This window comes from Lampetra fluviatilis, chromosome 42, assembly GCF_964198595.1.
Source record: "Lampetra fluviatilis chromosome 42, kcLamFluv1.1, whole genome shotgun sequence".
Lineage (NCBI taxonomy): Eukaryota > Metazoa > Chordata > Hyperoartia > Petromyzontiformes > Petromyzontidae > Lampetra > Lampetra fluviatilis.
The window spans coordinates 6,951,662-6,967,142 of record NC_136316.1 but is presented as its reverse complement, the minus strand read 5'-3'; the positions used below and the strand labels follow the sequence as shown (position 1 = coordinate 6,967,142).

Below are 15,481 nucleotides of genomic sequence, written 5' to 3'. Positions count from 1 at the left end.
ACCCGTGGCACCTGGGTCTGCCCCGTGACCTCCTGCCAGCAGGCGTTCGACACTTCACGTGGCCTCAACATGCACATAGCCTGGCACAAGCGTCGTGGTGATGTCACCGCCACATAACAACAACAACTGCCAGCGAATGGCGGTTGTTGTTGTGTGTGTTAGTCCATATGTGTGTGTGTGTAAATCTATATGTGTGTGTCAGTTGATGTGTGTGTGAAAGGTGTGTCGAAGAAGAAAAGGTGGACTGTGCATTACAAAAACATTCCATCAGCTATAGGCCCAGTACCCCACGAAAAGGACTGCCGGTTCCTGATGCACCAGAATCGTTCTCTTTTGAGTCAGAAGAGGATGAAACTTCTGGTCCTGAACTATCAAGGTCACATGACCCAGATTTTTTCCCATCCTCCTCTTCTGAACCACACCTCATAACACAAGGTGAACTGAAAGACCTTGTCAGGGATTTGGAACTACCCAAGAGGAAGGTAGAGCTGGTGGGCCCCAGACTACAGCAGTGGAATCTCCTGCAGGTGATGTTAGGGTTTCCATGTTCCGTGACCGCCAAAAGTATCTTGTCCCATTCTTCTTCATGGAAGGTGATCTTGTAGCCTGCAACAACATCGATGGTGTGATGGCAGCCCTCACATCGTTCATGATCCAGATGAGTGGACACTGTTTATTCATTAATCAAAGAAGAGTCTTAAAGCTGTTTTTCTCCATGATAGCAATGTTTTGCCATTAATTCCAGTTGGTCATGCAGTCCATATGAAGGAAACATATGACAACATGAAACAACTTTAGAGGTGCATAAACTATGACCAACATCAGTGGCAGATTTGTGGTGATTTGAAGGTTGTTGCTCTGTTACTTGGTCTGCAGACTGGATACACAAAGTACTGCTGTGTTCTCTGCGAATGGGAAAGTCGTGCAAGAGATCCCCAATACATCAAGATAGATTGGCCACTTCGACAGTCATTAGAACCTGGGAGGAAAAGTGTTCAGCATCCACCAATTGTTGAATCAAGGACGATTTTGTTACCACCCTTACACATGAAGCTGGGTCTGATGAAGAACTTTGTTAAAGCCATGGACAAAACACAAGCAGCTTTCAAGTACCTCCGTGAAAAATTTCCAAGGTTAAGTGAAGCTAAGATAAAGGAAGGTGTTTCAGTTGGTCCTCAGATTCGTGAACTTCTTCGAGATGATGCATTTGACAGTGCACTCTGCGTGGCAAGGAAAAGACGGCATGGAACGCCTTCCAGTTAGTGGCAACAAATTTAATCGGAAACAACAAGGCAGACAACTACACTGAGTTGGTGAAAAACCTCAAGGCCGACAAAAGCCTTGGTTGCAACATGTCACTGAAGATACATTTGTTGCACTCTGATCTAGATTTTTTCCCAACGAACTGCGGAGCAGTGAGCGACGAGCATGCCGAGCGATTTCACCAGGACATTGCAACAATGGAGAAACTCTATCAGGGCAAATGGAGCCCATCAATGCTTGCAGGCTATTGCTTGACAGTGACAAAAGATGCTCCATTTAATAAATACAAGAGACAAGCCAAGAAGCGCCAAGTAGACATCGAAAAAGGACTAAACTATGTACTTATATATACAGAATAGTTTTTTTTCCCTTTGTTTATTAATGTTTTTTAACATAACCCTTTTGCTGTTGTTTAAAGTGTTACAAGAACAGGACAGGTGACATGTCATGTAAAGCAACCATTCACGCATGAAAAGACCTCGGTTTACAATTTATGAGTGAAACTCTACTATCTACACAATATACATAGACGTAAAATGTAAAAACGTAAATATCTTGGGAACAGTAGCCAATCATTTCGATTTAAAGCTTTCGTGACTGCAGGGATTCATCTTCTTGGTTCTTTCGGTAAATTCACGTAGAAGGGAAGTAATATATGCTCCAAGCATGGTGCTGTTTCATTCAGACGCTGTCGCCTCGAAAGACCTGGTTTTCACCTGAGGACGGCTGCTTGCGTTGTGGCCAAAACGTCGTGAGAATTATTTTATTATGTTTTATTTTCATTATTTTATTACTTCCCTTCTACGTGACTTTACCGAAAGAACCAAGAAGAAGTAGCCAATCAGTTGTTTTGATTGTTATATTTGAATTCAGCACGTAAAAATCCATAATAAACGGCACATTTCATCTCTGAAGCAGACGACGTCTAAACAATTGTAGACCAGTGTAATAGACAATGATAATGGACAATGATAATAGACAGAGAGAATAGACATAGACAAGAGACATAGATAATAGACATGTATAATATACATTGATAATTAATAGACATGGATAAGAGACATGGATAATAGACGTAGATAACACTGGTCAACAACAACAAAATTAAAACAAATTCTGGCCTGGACTTTTGCAGCTGTTTTAGACTATTTTCAGGGTGCTGATTCCAAATTTGATCTCAGATTTGCTCTATCACGTCGCATTTTTATGCTATCGGCATACCCCATTTTCATTGATTTTACGCGAAATTAACTCTGTCACTTATGATTGCAAGTTGTTGCGAGTCAGTGACTGCTTTAGTGTTAAAATATGGTGCTGTATTTTTAGGATAGTGTGTTTATAATATCATTTTATGTAGATATCCACATTTATTTAATATTTTTCTTCTGCAGTTTTTATTGAAAATGCAATTTTTGATATCTCAAAAACCCGACAAAAACTGATGCCAGATTTGGAATCAGCACCCCAAAATTACATTAAAACCGTTGGAATACCTTATGCCAGAAAAAGTGTGTTGACCGGTGTAATAGACATGGATAATCCATATAAATAATAAACATAAATAATATACATAAATAATAGACGTAAATAATAGGATGGATTTCCCACGAGACTCCTCATTTTGCGGTGCCCATTTATTGTTCATTTCTCCTTATCCACAAATAAATACGGATAAGCGGAACAGACTATTGGGACAGGTCTCACCCATTCGTGGAAAACATCCATTCCGAACAGGACTCATTTAGTTGCCATGGCAACCCGAGATTGACATCACAAGTACAGGGAACCAGGACATTTTAAGGAAGAGGAACATCTCAAAACCCGAAGATGGGAGATATCTTCGTAAATGTATTACCTTGAGTGGTGTGTATTTATTCTAGATTTGAAGCTTTCGTGACTGCAAGGAATCATATTCTTAGGTTTTTTCGGTAAAGTCACGTAGGTAAAACATCAAAATTAATGAAAATAAAATAAAATAAAACAAAAAATCACGACGTTTCGGAGGCAACACAAGTCTCCGTCATCAGGTGGGACCGTCACAGCTAATTCGGCTGTGACGGTCCCACCTGATGACGGAGACTTGTGTTGCCTCCGAAACGTCGTGATTTTTTGTTTTATTTTATTTTCATTAATTTTGATGTTTTGCCTACGTGACTTTACCGAAAAAACCTAAGAATATGGTGTGTATTTGTTTACACAACGGACTACTGAAACTTAATGTCTAGGAAAGACACGTTTCCCAGCACAGCTACCTTAAAAGTGGAACGACCCTAGAAAAGCAAGACATTGCAATCTCATGGCAACTCTTTCTACGTGACAACGTCTTATCCATAAAGCTTTGAAAATAACATTCCATCCACGGATAACATGGGGTTATTCATATATATACACACACACAATGTATTGTACACATATCCACAGCAAATGACGCAAAAGCACACGTAACGCCAGACTAAGGCGCCTTTACAATGTGGTGTTCAGTGTTATAATCGATGCTCAGAGGGAGTCATTTATGATTCTGTTGATGCAATGTTATTGATGGGGACTAAGTCAAAGGCACCATCAGGATTCTTAGGCATCGTCTTTGTTGCGTTTGACTCTCAGTCAGACTTAAATTATAGTTAACTAATAGTCAACTAGACACATCGTTAAAATCTACGTGTTTAATTTGGGTCCCCAAAGAGTTACGGTTCGGAGGTTGATTGGTTTAAATCATGGCGCCGGATCAGTCAAATATTCTACGTTGCTTTAAGTGGCTGAGTCTCGACAATTTCTCGTAATGTACTTCAAGGGCTATTGAGTGAACATGGAGCGGTGATACATCTTTGAACGTTTCAGTTTTGTTGAACGAGTGTACGCCTACGCAAGTTTGTATCGTCAGATTTTCGAGGGGCGCTGAATGCAAATTTGTCGTTTGGATTTTTAAATAAAACACCCAATGTGTTATCTTTTGAGCAGCCCTGTAAGAGGGAGACAGTTCGAATGTTTAGGTTCGAAACCCTCAGCCTATGAAATGTTACATGCATAGGTTTTCAAGGGTCCAAATACAGCATACAAAGTTTACATTTCGAAAAAAATGTATGCCTTGACAAATGGGGAGCCATTTTTTCTTCTTATATTTCTTCGTTGTTACGCGCGAGCCAATGCAAGTGCATACGTGCAGGATTTCAATGGCGCTAAATCCGAAACACGACATCAGACTTTAGATATTGGTGGGAGCGGTGGCGAGGTGGTTGGCGCTCTGCTGCGTGAGATTGCCTCCCGCTGACAAACCCACCGCTCAAGAGGAGTTGGCGAGTGATATCACGATTTAAAGCTTTCGTGACTGCAGGGATTCATCTTCTTGGTTCTTTCGGTAAAGTCACGTAGAAGGGAAGTAATAAAATAATAAAAATAAAACATAATAAAATAATTATAGTATTATTATATTATTTTATTATGTTTTCTTTTTATTATTGTATTACTTCCCTTCTACGTGACTTTACCGAAAGAACCAAGAAGATGAGTGATATCACCTCCTGCCCTCTAGTGGTGAAGGTTGGTGGTGCAACCTCCCATAGCGTGGCATGGGGAGACATTTTCATCCAGCGGTGGATTGGCACCTTGAGACATTGTGAAAGGTGCCTGATAAGTGAACATTCTACCTCTCTTGTTACAATTGACAAAGGGGTGTAAAACATGTTGAGAACTATTGTTTTAACATTCAAGTGTGACGAACCTCCGATTGATAATTGTTTAATCCTAATTTTAGAACTTTCGTGACTGCAGGAATTATTATTTGGTTCTTTCGGTTAAGTCACGTCTAAAGATAAAATAATAAATTAAATTAAATAATAGAATACGACGTTTCGATTGCAACACAAGCAATCATCATCAGGTATAATGAAATAGCGACATAAAATCTAACCAGAAAACTATAGACAGACATATTAGCAGACAGATATCACCAAGATACATAGCGAGAGCAACACAGGTAACAGAGAGGGGTGATCGTCTCTGTGGGGTGGCCTTAAATAGACAGAGGGGGGGGGGCGGAGGCAGAGAGAGGGAGGAGGGTTAATAATAATTCCTGCAGTCACGAAAGTTCTAAAATTAAGATTGAACCACTTCTACGGGGAAGTTTTAAGCTTATCTTTTTTCTCTCTCTCTGGCGACTTGTTTTCTCTGCCTGTGTCCTCTCTTTAGATTGATCAGACTTAAATTCTAACTTAGCAATCTTTGACATACGTAATCAACCAGGCTATGCGTTAATTGTGTGTTGACCGACCCTCTGTGTTGTATTACATTACATTTCGATATTTTACTAGGTTATTTAATTTTAGTGTGTCCTTCTCCTGATTTTCAGGCTTGCTTGCCGTGCCATCGCATTCGCAGCACCACGTCTGTTGACCACTCATTGATATGCTATTTTTTTTCTCTAACCCTCCTCCCTCTCTCTGCCTCCGCCCCCTCTGTCTATTTAAGGCCACCCCACAGAGACGATCACCCCTCTCTGTTACCTGTGTTGCTCTCGCTATGTATCTTGGTGATATCTGTCTGCTAATATGTCTGTCTATAGTTTTCTGGTTAGATTTTATGTCGCTATTTCATTATACCTGATGATGATTGCTTGTGTTGCAATCGAAACGTGGTATTCTATTATTTAATTTAATTTATTATTTTATCTTTAGACGTGACTTAACCGAAAGAACCAAATGATGATAATTGTTTTTTTACCCTTTTATCTGCCAACAAAACTGACACCTTTTTTACAAGGAGTCATGTTTGCATAGACCACAATACCTGCAGTCATAATGCCTTTTGGCATCATTTGGTCCAACATCATGTGAGACTAGGCTCTAAGGAAAGCTGTCTCGGGTGTGGACCAATCAACTTCAAGGACAGTGCATACATTATCAGTTATATTTTTTTTGTTTGCAATTATGACTGCAGGTATTGTGGTCTATACAAACATGACTCCTTATAAAAAAAATGGTGTCAGTTTTGTTGCCAGATAAAAGGGTAAAAAACCAATTATCATATTTTTAACTGGCAAATGAGGTTCCAATGGAACCTCCGATTAGCACTGTTGGCTATGTACAGTGCGAAAGAAGTTCAACCTACATGCTGAACTGAATAGAAATCAATTTCCACCATTGCTTACTCGCACTTTATATATATGTAAGATGTTTCTTGTTCATGTTTTTGTTTGTTGCGGTTGCACCCGATTCAAGAGCCGAATGGCTCACAGGGCTATACCAAATAAATGAAACTGAAAACTGAAATTTTTCGATTTAAAGCTTTCGTGACTGCAGGGATTCATCTTCTTGGTTCTTTCGGTAATGTCACGTAAAACATAATAAAAATGTTTTATTTATTATTTTATTATTTCCCTTCTACGTGACTTTACCGAAAGAACCAAGAAGATGAAAACTGAAAGTGAAATGTATTACACACATCTGGCAATGGCTGACAATAACAGCAGTGAATCAATTGAGATACTGGATCAGTGTTCTTCAACTAATTTTAAGTGGTTGGGGGAGGTCACTTTGGCTGACAAGACATCATCAGTGCGAGGTCGGCCACTCATTTGAAACCCTCGGTGTTTGACAGCAGCACGACGACGATCATGGGGTCGGGGAGGGGGGTGTCACTCTGTGTGTATTGTCGTGGGGAGCGGTGGTGCAGCGGTTAGCGCGCTGCGCTATGAACCCGGCGACCCGAGTTCGATTCCTGCTCACGGCCAACACCAGTGACGATTATTTGAACCGGTCCTGGGCCTCCCCTAGGTCGACTAAGCCTCAAATGAGTACCTGGTGCGGTGTGTAAACATCGTCACTCGGGAGACAAAGGCGGTCGGGCGTGGTGCTGGCCACCCACCCCCTCGTGTACCGTTGCGGCCTTCATAGGTGCTCTCTAACAGCACTTGCCCCTACAGTCTGTTAAGGCTATATGGGATATCTTTATCTTTATTGATCTTTATTGTCGTGGTGGGGGGGGGGGGCACGTGAGGTGCCACACTAAAGGTCACCAGGGGTCACCAGTGGCCCCGCGATGACCTTCCAATGACGGCCACCCCTTCCTGGACTGTGCACCTGCTGCCCGGCTCCCTCCACACACCAGTGACGTGCGGTGAGGGCAATGGTTGGGGAGGCACTGGCTAGTATCAGAGCCAGAATTACACACATATGAACCCGATAGAGGTTCATCTTCTTGGTTCTTGAGGTAAAGTCACGTTGAAGGGAAATAATGTTCTTGCTGTGGATGTCACACCTGATGATGATTGCTTGTGTTGCAGTCGAAACGTCGTGATAATTTTGTATTGTTTTATATTTTTATTATTTTATTATTTCCATTCTACGTGACTTTACCGAAAGAACCAAGGATATGAATCCCTGCAGTCACGAAAGCTTCAAATCAAAATTCAATGACATGTTTAAAAAAAGTTAATAAAGAAGTGTCCACGTAGTATTTTACTGCATTTCTGGCTTTTGCTTTTGGATTTGCTGGACTTGTTTAATCCCAGGTCTTCTTCAAATAATTATTTTTCGTCAAAATGGGCTTTCACCGGATGGCCACGTGTGCGTAGGTGCCCCGTCCCCACTTGGCATACACCACGCTTCCAAAGTGAGTGACAGGGCCGGCGCTAGAGGGGTGCTGGGGTGGAGCCCTGCACCATAATAAGCAATATTTAAAAAAAAAATTAAACCACGCTTCTATGAAATGTACTAGTAATGGCAGAACTCCACGACTCCAGGAAGTGGCCCCGAAGCTTGCCATAACGTAAGGGACCGTGGCCAATTACAGCCAACGTCAGTTGACCGTGGACAATTAGACCCGAGCCGAAACATAACATATAAAAAATAATGTTTTAATTTTTTTTTTTATGATAGAATATAGTATTGTGATCAGTATGACATAAGTATACCAAGTTTGCAGTCGATACCACATTGGGAAGTGGGTTAAAATTGACTAACAAGATTTGAGGATACAACAACGACAACAACAACAACGACAACAACAACAACAACAACAGACAGAGTGAGTTAAATTATAGCGTGTACAATAAATGTACCTTTAGCCCCACACCCAAGTTCACAACTCCTTCATAGTGAATCACTGCTATGATGGCCCCCAACACATCATCTCTGCTGCTCTCCCCACCTCCCCCCATCCGATCAAATTTGATTCCAAGCCATAGCTAACATCAGTGACAAGTGGCCTCATAACCGTTCCTTGAACATACTCTAGGTCAACACAGCCTTCACGGAGAACGAGTACGGTGTTGTAAACATTCAGTGCTAAGGGAGGCAAGTGAGACCGGGAGGGTGCCGACCACACCATGCCCCGTTGTTAGCTTTGATAGGTGCTCGCTAAGACTCTATAAGAGCGTACGAGCTGTATGTGGGCTACACGGGGTTGATCTTCGTCTTTGCTGTCACCATCCATGCAGAGGAGCCACGAGGTGGCGGTGGCCCACTGTTAATTCCGTTGCACCACCCATCGCCCATGAACACGTGATTTAACTGCACATGAGATTATCCATCAGAACATTATATCTTTTTTTGTTTTTTCACCAGCATAAAAAAAAAATTCTAAGCACGTCAGACAACAAAAAATACATCAACAGGTAATACATGAGAATATTCATCTTTTATACTCTGAAGGAGGGTGATTGCCCGAATCGTTAGCCCATTACATATATCGGGCAACGTTTCCACATCCGAAAAACACAAAAGCGGGACATTGAGGGTAGAATGTCTCACATTTCCGAGAAGAGGAGAGAACGACATGCAACTGGACGTCGCCAGGACTTTGAAAGTGTGATGTTTCACGAAGACTTACAATTTTCCCCGGGCAGCTACTTCAAAAAGGACATTCCTGGGAAGAAATAAAAACTAGGACAGGTGGGAAACCCTGACATATATGTTGCTAGAAGACAGCCTTCATGTCAATGCACGTGAATGTGCTGCGTGGACCACGAAGTTCCTCGTCCTCGCATTCGTAGCCATCGAACGGGCCTTGCCTTCTCCTCCATGCCTCTGCGACCTGATCCACCCCTACGTCCCAGCCCCATCCCTCCAATGCCCAGGATTTGGCCCCAGGATCCAACTCCCAGGATCCACTGCTGCACCACTGATGGACCCTCCTTTAGTTGTGCGAGTCTATGGGTCTCTACGTAAGTATACGAGTGTTAGTCTATGGGTGCCTATGTTACTCTATGGGTATCTGTGTTAGGCTATGGGTCACTGTGTGAGTGTATAGTTATCTATGAGGTGGTGACCACTATTTTAGCTCTGTGTTAGGCTATACGTCTCTATATTAATATATAGTCTCTGTATTAGTCTATGGGTCTCTTTAGTAGTTTATGGATGTCTGTGTTAGTCTATGGGTGTCTGTGTTAGTCTATGGGTCTGTGTAGTATTTTATGGGTCTCTGTGTTAATCTATTGGTATCTGTGTTAGTCCATGGGTCTCTGTGTTAGTCTATTGGTCTCTGTGTTAGTCTATTGGTCTCTGTGTTAGTCTATGGGTCTCTGTGTTAGTCTATTGGTGTCCGTATTATTTCATGGGTCTGTGTTGGTCTATGGGTCTCTGTGGGTTGGTGGCCGCTCTGTTCGCCACTAAGCCCCCCACGCTCTGTAACTCCCTCCCCAGGCAACGCCACCTGGTCCCCCCTCTCTCTCTGCTTTCAAATCTCCTCTCAAATCCTTCCTCTTCAATCTCGTGCTCTCAGACCCCCTTAATTGCTTCCTTTCTCTCCTTCTCCTGCACAGTCTTTTCCATTCCATTTTCTTCCTTTACATATTTATATGTCTCTATATATATGTATTTCTGCGCTCAGAGGTATTACATTATGGGCGCATTACGAAGTAGAATATTTTGTTAATGTGTGGTTTTTCTCGCAGCATTACCTATGCAGTCCAGATATGTACAAATGACAAGCCGCTTACAATGCAGCTCCCATCACTCTACGGATTGCGATAACACACTGTTTCACCTTATCTGACATCCATCCCAGTGGGTCCTCACTCTGCCAAGACAGTGAGCGTCTTTGCTCACAGTATGTTTACACGCATGCATTTATGCAATGCAATGATTTAACAATGCTCTCGTTCTTTGGGGGCTTTAAGTCAAGATGTAATGCTGCATTTTATTATGCAGACGGGTAAAGTGAAGTTGCAACAAATTCACTCTCTAGTTTAAAATAGAGTATATTCTCTCTGCTGGGTGTTGTGAAATATCAATCCCAGCAGAGTAGAATTACGGACATTTACTTTCATATCTTGATTAGTTCTTTTTTTTACTGACTTGAGTGCATGTGAAAAAAAACAACAACCCGTTAAATGTAACTGGCATTGATTGGCCAAACGTCCTAATGCTATACAATTACTTGAACATTGTTCAACTACCATTACACACAGCAGCAACATCGTTCCCTAATGCAAAAACACATGGCAGGTCCCTGCTGAAAAGAGTATTGAGGAAGGCTTTTCTAAGTAAACAAGCACAATGATTATAATTCTGCACAACGATGCGAACGCTTGTTTTGTGCCATGCGTTATATAATTTTGAGTCAAACTAGGACCCATTTCTTGAAGAGGGTTCTTGCCAATAACATCTGGCAGTTTACCTGCATTAATTTAAGAGAGCCTGACTCTGCTGATGAGACGCCGTTATGTCAAAACCAGCCCATTGCTTGCTTGGACTAAAGCAATGCTGCTGAAACGATGTACTCTTACAAAGGCCATGGGAAGCAAATGCGTAAACATATTTAATTTGTTAATATGGGGAGTGATATCTGAACTGGTGCTAACATTTCTCCATCGCCAATCTGTACAGACCATGGTGGAGAAGTATGGCTAAGCGATTTCCAGGATCGCAACAGTCTGGGGAGTAATATTATATGTAGTATTGTGTCCAATGACCTGTTGCTCTGCTTGCATCTCTACTTGTGCATTCTTTCACCCTGACTGTATTTTCTTCCCTTGCTTTGCAGCGAAGGAACACGCTTCGTGCAGCAAATTAAAGAACGCGTGCATCCAAGCGTTCACACATTTTTCGCTGACTCACACGTTGTGCCTTAATGTAACATCGGGCATGGTCAATCTACTGCTGGATAAATTCCTTTCCACAGCTGTAGCCGGCTTTCACGATCCTGCGATGTGAAACAATTACATCTCGCCCACGCACACGAGCTGGTTTCATCGCTACATCTCTCTCAGTGGATGTTTTCAAGATCATGTTTCTCCCTCCGTTGGCTGCAACTCCGTCGTTAGTCTCAACCACTGAAAATTATCACTTCCAATGGCATGACCTGTCCAAGCTCACTTACCTTGATTAACATTCAATACCGAAATATGATCATAGGATTTTCCCCTTTTTTCTGGCAACAAAACTGAAACCTTTTACGAGGAATCATGTCTGCATTAACCACAATGCTTGTGGTCAGAATGCAAACAAAAAACATACTTTGATAATATATGCATTGTCCTTGAAACTGATTGGTCCACACCAGAGACAGCTTTCTTCTGAACATTGTCTGAAACGGTGTTAGATCAGAGGACGCCAAAAGGCGTACATTGCATTCTGACCACAAGTATTGTGGTCAATGCAGACATGATTCCTTGTAAAAAGGTTTCAGTTTTGTTGCCAGAAAAAAGGGGAAAAACCTATTATCATATTTTGGTACTGGCAAAGGAGGTCCCATGATGTGAAATACCTATATATGTCCATAATACAGGTGTTTGGGGGTTAGATCGCGTAAATATATAAACGTGTCGTTAAACCCGCCACCATTTACAATCTTGCCTCTCCAACACACCGGTGTGCTGTACTAGTGACGAATTGGCACGTTCTGTTTACGTGACAAACCTTTGCAGTTGGCTGTGTCGGGTGGTGGCGGGTTTAACGACACATTTATATATTTACGCGATCTAACCCGAAAAACCTCTGTTATGGATGATATTGGTCGCGAAAGACTACGTGTTAAGCTGACTAACCGATGTATGTATTTTGTACTGTTATGTATGTTGTATGTATGTTGTATGTATGTTGTATGTATGTTGTATGTATGTTGTATGTATGTATGTGGAATTGTATGTTGTATATATGTTGTATGTATGTTGTATGTATGTATGTGGAATTGTATGTTGTATGTATGTTGTATGTATGTTGTATGTATGTATGTGGAATTGTATGTTGTATGTATGTTGTATGTATGTTGTATGTATGTATGTGAAATTGTATGTTGTATGTATGTTGTATGTATGTTGTATGTATGTGGAATTGTATGTTGTATGTATGTTGAACTTATTTTGCATCCTACGTAGCCAACGGCGCTAATAGGAGGTGCGGGGGAAGGACAACAAACTGAACACAAAAGCGGTTCTAATGAAATTAGGTTCCTATCGACATTTAACACACTCCTGCGGAGGGAGCTGGTAGGAACGTTGGGTTGCTCGGTCAATGGCCAGGGTCAACGGCGGCGTGGTGTATTCCGCAAATATGCCCGATTGTGAGGGCGGGCACAATCCGGCGTGAGTAGGTTAAACGTTGAGTTTTATAAGGGCACCACGGGGTGACCAGCGCCTCCCCACCCAGCCCCACTGCTCCCACCCCCCATCCAGCCCCACCCTCCCCACCCAGCCCCTCCCCACCCTCCCTACCGAGCCCCTCCCCACCCTCCCCACCCAGCCCCTCCCCACCCTCCCCTCCCCACCCAGCCCCTCCCTCCCCACCCAGCCCCTCCCTGCACGACGGACGGACACAATAATCCCCTGTGGGCTGGTGTAACCAAGAGGTTCCTACCAGTAAAAGTGCTTAGCTCCAGTGGCTTCCTAATATCGGATGGAAGAGCGTTGCAGAGAGCCGCATAATTACATCTGAAAGCGCCGCGCGATGCAGTGGCCGTCTTTGTCCGATGACCAGCAGCCAAAGGCCGATGCTGCAAGGGTGTCCGGAGTTCAAGTGACGGTGGTTTGTGCTCCTTGACGAGATCAGCGAGGTGTCGTGGGTTCATGCAAGCGCCGTTGTGTGTGATGAGCGATCCACGTGAACACAAGGTTCCGATCCAGCAGATGGCAGCCACCGTTACCGTTCGTGCTCTCATCATGATTCAACACAGGTCGTCCACGCGTTGTTGTCACGATCGTTTACCCGGTCAGGCCTCGCTGAGTCTCAAATATATTTTTTTTTATGGAGGAACCTGCAAAGTTTTCGCAGCATTGTCCCCCATCAAAAATGTGCATGTATCGTCCAATGTGTGCCAATCGAAAAAGAAAAAAAACACAATGTTGCGATGTGTAATCCTAATTGAGCAATTCGGAAATACGATTTCACCATAGGGATGTTAGGCTAACACCGGTTGTATAGGTTTTTATTTTATTTTAGCTATGGAAGGAAACCCATCCAGAAAAAAACATGGGTTGATCGTACAAACTCCCCAAAGAAAGGCGCTCGAGTTAGGAAATGAAGCGAGATCCCTTCTTTCCATGCGACGCAACAATCCATCCGGTGTCTGCACAGCAAGACGATTTCATTGCTCCATCTCCGCCGTCGGCCGTGAATCCCTTCAAAGCGATCCGTGCATCTTGGCAAGGCCCGCTTGCTCTTCTCGATCGATGTGTTAATACGATGACATATTTGGAGCGATGAAGCAATTATACAATGCGATAATTGAGGCCGTATTTTATTAAATAATGAAGGCGTACACGATCCGCGAGCACTGTAGGGTGATTTCTTTCCCCGCGATATGTTTGACGTGACGATCCCATTTTCGAGCGCACGTGACGAAGAACTCAACAACGACGGCAATGCATGGCCATCCAGAGACTCAATTCAAGTGTTTGCAAACTACGTGCCGCCACGTGGCATACGCGGTGCGTAATGATCTATGGCACGTTGCACACGCGCTGGGTACACACACGGGAAAGCCACCCTTCTCGTTTGGTGTCGCGCAACGGAGCAGATGAGAAAAGTGACCCTCTGCAGTCACGGGTTTCCGATGAGCGACAAACGCATCCGTCGACAAAGTGCGTTGTTATATTTGTTTTCATTTCAATTGTTTTACCCCCGTCTCCTGCCCTGTGAGCACCTGGCCTCGGGGTTTCGTCCGAGGGATATCTGCGCCCCCGACTCCCACTCCCAGCGCCATTTACCGCTCACGCACTGCACCGGGCTCTTTGTTCAATAAAAACAAAAATTTACTGGAATGGAAGCATCGTCATCAAGCAGGAAGTGTAGTGGGCAAAAAATAACACCTGGGTTGTACTCCCAACCGGGATGGCTTGCTGCGTGAAGTGTGTATGTTCTCTCCCCCCCCCCTGTTCTCAATGGACTTTCCACCGGCTTCTTCTGCTTACTCCCATAGCTCAAACGAACTCCCCACACAATGTCACCGATATTGGCCAGAACATCGCAATGGTGAATACTTACCTGTAAATTACTCGATTGGGATTACACGTGGCAACATCGCCTCCCTGTGGTTCACATCTCATTTTCAGTCCAGCCACAACAGTTTTTCCCCCTCTGTTTGGGTGTTTAAACTTGGCAGGACCCTCCTGAAAAATGACCTTGAGACCCACTGAAGTTTTCCTATACAACGTGTAATGCTAATTACTGCAGCTGTCCGCGAAAGAGTTATCGTGACTAGCTGAGCTAACAATCTTTATAATAGCTAACAGTGACTAAATGTTTGTTTGTCGGCTAGACTAAGAAAATTACTTCGTGAAATTCACAGACTGAGACCCGACCGATATTCCACGGATTAAGCATGTACATCATGAGGTCTCCTTGGCCAGTACCAAAATATACTAATAGGGTTGCCCCCCTTTTCTCTGGCAACAAACGCCTTTTGGCGCCATCTGGTCGAACACCATATGAGACTAGCCTCTAAGAAAAGCTGTCTCTGGTGTGGACCAATCCGTTTCAAGGACAATGCATAAATGATCAGAGTGTTGTTTTTTGTTTGCATTTGACTGCAAGTATTATGGTTAATGTTAACATGATTCCTTGAAAAAGGTGTCAGTTTAGTTGCCAGAGAAAAGGGGACAAATCCTATTAGTATTCCACGGATTATCGTCTATATGCCTGAAAATTCAACAACAAAAATGTTGACGAAGTAAGCACTGTATTGGTTAGGTCACCCAAGCGTGAGTCAAGCTTAACGTCAAACCGGAGGTATCTGAGTGACACATCCGTGCCACGGGAGTTAGAGCACTGAGCAGACACAGCTGGGT

At 43.1% G+C, this 15,481-nt stretch overlaps 1 protein-coding gene across 1 annotated transcript in view; it reads right to left on the bottom strand.

The window, feature by feature from the left end:
- Positions 1-13,131, bottom strand: part of LOC144946677 (solute carrier family 12 member 4-like) — an 89,849-nt gene extending 76,718 nt beyond the window's left edge. Inside the window, exon 1 of the mRNA XM_078875757.1 lies at positions 13,125-13,131. The gene's annotated coding sequence lies outside the window, so the exon portion shown is untranslated. The remainder of the gene's footprint in view (positions 1-13,124) is intronic.
- Between the last annotated feature and the right edge of the window lie 2,350 nt (positions 13,132-15,481).